Here is a 6,055-nt window from a genome sequence, read left to right as displayed (position 1 = left end):
CATGGTGTGACTGTTTACATAAGCCTGCAAACTAAGTCACCATCAGTCTTTCTGCAGATATGTCCTGTTCACTAAACTCACTCACAGGACGGACATTTGCCTAAGTATTTAGAACCGCTCATCTGCACCTTGTGGAGGTACTCACCTTAGTAAGAAGAGCTGCTGAATCAAAGTGGAAGTAACTCATGTAACTGGAAATCTACCTGAGTAGAGGGAAATTAGGCCCAAAGAGCAGAAGAAATCCACAAAGAGAAAAATTAACTGGTAATTTGATGAATGCCTGTCATTTGTTTAGCAGAGAGCTGGAAGAGGACTCAGAAAGAAAAACTGGGACTGTGAGCTGCTTACTGGGAGAGAACAGAAAAGAAAATGAGATATTCTTCTATCCTCTTTTCTATTTTGGCCATTAAGGGGAGATAGTTGAAATAACATCTGGATCATGCTTTGCTTGTTGTGGAAATTAAGTAGTTTAGAGGCTTCTGTGATTTTACAGACTTGCAATGCCTTTTCTGAAAAGCAGCTTTCAGAGATAGGCCAGGATTTGAAGCACAGCAAATTCTGGACACTCTTTAAAAGAGAAAATCAGGCCAGTGCAATTGTCAGGGGATCCAATCATAGTTCTCAACAGCTTCATATAAGCTTTGCAGACTGACCTGTAACGCAAGCTCCTGATGCAAAACAAGTAATTATATTTTAAAAAATTTAAAAAGTGTGGAAGGAAACAAAGGAGCAGACTATTTGCTCAGACAGTTGGAGAAGCACAGTCCCTTCTGACCTATTTTGTAGTCCAGGGAGCAATTCCTGAGCTGCATTCTGAGACAGAGGCAGTGTTGTCAGGCCTAGCATGCCAACAGTTACTCAGTGGAAATGGAAACAGCAATACAAATGCCAACAGTATGATGCAAGTTTCATTGTCCCTCTCAGAACAGGAGTCCATTATGGTTTCTGGGCTGTTTGCTTGGAATTCAAGGTCAGTTGTAGTTCCGTGTAAATAACACATTTAAGCCAGGAAATCACATTATTTTTGTAAGGGAGCTCCTCCTCATTCCCTAGTCTGTGCTTCTCTGAAAGGCTATTTTGGACCTTAAACAGGGAATTTGAGCTCAGCATGCATAGAAAGATCTGAGAAATAGGAAACAGATAGCACAAGGGGGGAATGGCTTTAAACTGAAAGAGGGGAGATTTAGATTAGATATAGGGAAGAAATTCTTCACTGTGAGGGCGGCGAGGCACTGGCACAGGGTGCCCAGAGCAGCTGTGGGTGCCCCATCCCTGGAAGGGTTCAGGACCAGGCTGGATGGGGCTGAGAGTAACCTGATCTAGTGGAAGGTGTCCCTGCCCATGGCAGAGGGGTTGGAGCTAGATGGTCTTTAAGGTCCCTTCCAACCCAAACCACTCTGTGATTCTATTCTATGATTCTAGGAAACCAGAACAATACTCTGCAGAGCTAAGAAGAATGCATATGAAAGTTTTGCTGTTCATAAAGCATAAAACTGCAATAACTGTAGGTCCATGCTTGTAAAACATTTAGGAAACAGCTGAACACCAGAGAGAAATAACAATATCATGCCCTCCTAATCTCTCAAAGCTCAATCATTTAGCAAGAGAACAATTTGGAAGAACAGACAAAGAGTAGGTCAGACCTGGAAGGAGAATAGTATTATTCAGGCCTGTAGGGATACATTTTAAATGTTTTAATTCTGAAGTCAGCTTAGGGGTGATCTTTATAGTATTGAAACCTCAGGCTTTCTTGTAATAATTTAAATTAAACAGCACTTGCCCAGGCAAGGATGGTTTCTCATCCATCTGTCATTACAAATAAAAGTAACACCACATGTTCACCAGTATCTAAATATCTCATGCTACCATTGGATAACACTTCTTTCAAAAGTTTGCCAGCATGCTCTGCAATGAGAAAGTAACCAAAACCAAATGGTCTTTGTGCCAGGATCTGCATAACTGTAAATCTAACCACAAAGAAACATCCAGATTAGAAAGCTGTTACAAACATCTACATGCTTGTTTCATGCAAGATAGGCTATGCAAGGGCCTGTGAGGGACACTTTGACAATAGGAGGCTTTTTAAAACGTAAAGCCATACGGTCCATGAAATTGGAAGCTAGATGTGTTCAAGATGGAAATGTCAGTCTTCAGAGCAAATCGGACTGAGCTAGCGTGGCTCAGGCAGTAACACTGCCTACCAACTGCTTACTTCAATCTGATAACCCTATTGACAAAATTACTATGTGTCCCTTCTTTCTTTAATTACATTGATTTGCTCCAAATAGCTTATAGACCTTAACGGACAGAAAACCTGGAAATCACAAACATCATGGTAACACGCCATGGCTGCGCAGCCACCAGCTACAGATGGCATACAGGGTGTGGAAGAACGGTTGGTACTTTGAGCACCGTAAATCCACTGGATTTGAGGCAGAAATTATGTATCTGAGGCGACGCAGTGTCCAAGCCCACTGTCACCGAGCCCACTCCCACCAGAGGCACGGAGAGGCACAAGCGCTTCACACTGCGGGGCTTCCCCTCCCCTCCCCGTGCCCGGCCCGGCCCCGCGAGCAGAGCGGCGCCGGCCGCGGCCAGCAGAGGGCGCTGCCGCACGCGTAGCGCGGGGACGGGACTGGCGGCAGCGCCGCGGGGCTCAGCCAGCCGTCTGGCCGGGGAGCTAGCAAGCCAGGGAGTCACCGAGCCACTGGGCCACTAAGCAAGGGAGCTCACCAAGCCACCAACCCAATGAGCCACAAACAGGCCAGGCCAGCAATGCCACAGGAGCTCACTGAGCCAGCAAGCCACGAAGCCATGGCCAGGACAGGCTGGCAACACTGCAGGAGCTCACCGAGCCACTGATCCGGGAAGCCAGCGAGCCAGGGAGCAGGGCTGGAGTGTGGGGTGCTCCCGCCAAGCCAGGGCATTGACTCCTGCTTTGTCATCAGCATCAGCTCCAGCAAGGACGCTGATGAGGGGTCACAGGCTCCCAGCCGTCTGGGGACTGGGGACCAGTCACTGTGCCACATCCGAAGCTCAGACCCTGGGAGGACAGAGGGGGTCTGAGGCTGAGCTGGCAGCAATAAAGGGCGGGGGAAAGCTAGTCCTGTAACTTGGACTTTCACAGAGATCTCCTGAGGTCCTGTGATACTGCTGGCTGTCAGCACTGCTTGACCTCAGTGGGTCATGGGGTCATTCATGGGGGCACAGCAGGAGGAAGCTGTGGAGCAGCAGGTAGGCAGTGACCTTCCTGAAGGCAGAAGGGTCAACACGGAAGGCTGGGGAAAAGTGCAAGATATGGACCCCACACATTCCCTGTCACTAACTCTAAATAATTTGTCTTGTCTTCATTTGTACCTTCTGTAGAGTAACTGTGCAATCACTTATTATATCTGCTCTCCTGCCTAAATCGGTTTTCTGTGGTGATTAAGGCAGCACCGATAGACTCTAGTCAGGAAACAGCTCTCCCCTCCAAAGTAAAGGGGTCCTGTCACGCAGCTCCTCCCCATATATTCACTCAGGTTCTCCCTTGGCCCTCCCAGATCTGTTTTACTATCTATCATCAGCCAACAATGAGCTCCAGTTAAAAAAATAAATAAATAAATAAAAGTACTTTTCTGAAAGAACGTATTTAATTCTAATCCTGGTTAGCTCTACCCAATTACCACCAATAAGAACCAAGACCTTCCTCCTCTTGGCTGCACATACATTAACTACTCCTGCCATGAAGAACATACACTCTGAGTAAGATGAAACAAATCAGAGCTCCCTGCTTAAGCCAGCTGCCCTGGATCATGCAGGGAGATACACGGCAGAGCTCAGCACAGATAGTGTGACCCTCCCACAACCTAGTTCATTATCCACCCAGGAAAGCTGAGGATACTAATTTAGGCATAGATGCCTCCTGTCTGTTGCTTACTTCTCTTGTCTCCTAGATTAAACATTTGGTTTTTATTGGGTTTTATTGACAGCTAAATTAAAACCCAAATGTAAATTTCATTTGGAACCTGGCTTGCAATTTGTAATCACAGAAATTTGCAAACACTGCTTATTCATATCCATTTTTTTGGTTTTAAATTGGAAAAAAAAAAAGGGGGGGGGGGGCGGGGATTTTCTTCATAGCTCCCCATTATTGAAAACTGTCTGTAACATCTAGGAACAGAGTTTGGTAGATCCAGATATGAAGGAGTCTAAAAATTCTGCCCAGAGCTCTGTGAGAAATTATGGAACTCTAAAGGACAGGTTTTGAAAGATGGTCTTTTGATTTGCTTTGAGGAAGAAGAGACATTCTGTGCTACAGAAGCTCTACAAGAACTTGTGCTCAAGAGGCTTAGTGACAGGGGTGGGACCCATAGTGAAGTTCGCCAGCTAACATTTTGTGCATGGATTTTTTGCTGGTCCCCTTGCCATAACCCTGGGAACACAGTTTAGAGAAAGAACAATGCAGAAGCAGCTAAATTACCATTTCTGAAATGCTTTTGAGAAAAAACAATCACAAAAAGATTGAATCAAGTCCACATTGAGTGATTCACACTTCCTGAGTACAGTCAAAGAGCCAGAGAAGAAAACATGCTTTTGTCACTGTAAATTATTTTCTTCCAGAAGCAATGGAGTATTAACACAAACGTATCTGCAACAACAACCAACCAGAAAAGCCCAGCCACACAGAGCAGAACAGCAAACAGATTCAGGACATCAGTTGAAACTGCTAGCTGGAAAGAGCAAAACCTTCCTGATAATTCTTGCAGTGAGTGAAATCCCCCTGAACTGCTGCTAAATTTATGTAGCAAGGAGACCTACTATTTCTCAAGGCAAAATGCTCCATTCCTAAACTTTTAGGGAAAATTAGCATGAAAACGCCTAGAGAAGTGGAGAAGCATGATAAAAGACTTTTTGAAAAACTTGTCATCATAAGCCAATGCAAAACTACTCCCTCTTTTAGATGTTTTATTGCTTCATATGTATTAGGAGATAACAAAGTATTTTCCTATTGTTTGGTACATCTCACTGGCATAAAGTTATTTTGTCTGTTCAAATGGATTTATGTTTTTGCTATTTTAGAAGGAATACATTCACTGGTAGAGTGATACTGCTTAGCACAGCGTCGCTCGGAAGCAAAAAAGGGGAAATGCAGGGGTTTGCTTTAAGTCATAGGTAGGTTGAATGTTTCTTTTTAAAAAAAAAAAAACTAATAAAGTGTATTTCATTGCAAATGGAACAAGAGATTCTTAATAAAACTCTGCTATTGCAAGTCAAATAAACTATTTGGGATGATTTTCCTGAAATGCTGCCAGGCTGAAAACAAACCACTGAGTGACTGAAAAGAGAAACCACCTCCAACATCCTTCGGTACGGCCAGATCATTAGGTGAGTGTAACTGCATTTGAAATAAGACTCAAGCATCTTTTCTTATGTCTTTTTGCATGGTTTCCACATACACCTTGGGAAAAATTGATTCTAAACATGAAAACAATCCAGAGAGGTAAAACCGTACAGTTACTTTAATGCAGCACAGAACAGGAAATAACTTTTATTCGTTAAACACTGAGAGGAAGTGTCTTAACATAGAAACCCCATTTCTCAAGAGACTCTACCTTACCTTGTGCTCCCTTGTCAAAGCCCCACAGGCAGCTTCAGGCTCAGACTTTCTGAAGACTGAGAAACAAAACAGCAGCTGAAAAAAGTTGTAAGAGAAGAAAGATCTGAGACTTTGGCAACAGAGTCAGCATTTTTGGTAAAATCTTGAGAACAAAAGTGGAAATATTACTGGTTGGAAAATGAATTTTAGGGGCTCTTAGTTTATGAGTGTTAGCAAAAGCCGCTGTAAGGAAAACGGCCCTTTTCCTGCTACCCTCGAACTTCCCACATCCAGTCCTCGAACTTGCTCACGATTCCACGGGTGCACATCCTAGCCTCTGCAAATCTGTGTCTTGTTTAAAGCCCTGGCCCGAGGCTCAGCCACGCCCAGGGCCGCCGGGGGGGTTGACTGCGTCCACGCGGAAAAAAGGGTGACAGGGGCTGCCACGTGCCCCCGACGGCCGCTGCTGCGGCGCCG

The sequence above is a fragment of the Falco peregrinus genome, chromosome 16, assembly GCF_023634155.1.
Source record: "Falco peregrinus isolate bFalPer1 chromosome 16, bFalPer1.pri, whole genome shotgun sequence".
Classification (NCBI taxonomy): Eukaryota; Metazoa; Chordata; class Aves; order Falconiformes; family Falconidae; genus Falco; species Falco peregrinus.
The sequence above is the reverse complement of the archived record's forward strand: the minus strand, read 5'-3'. Positions refer to the sequence as shown.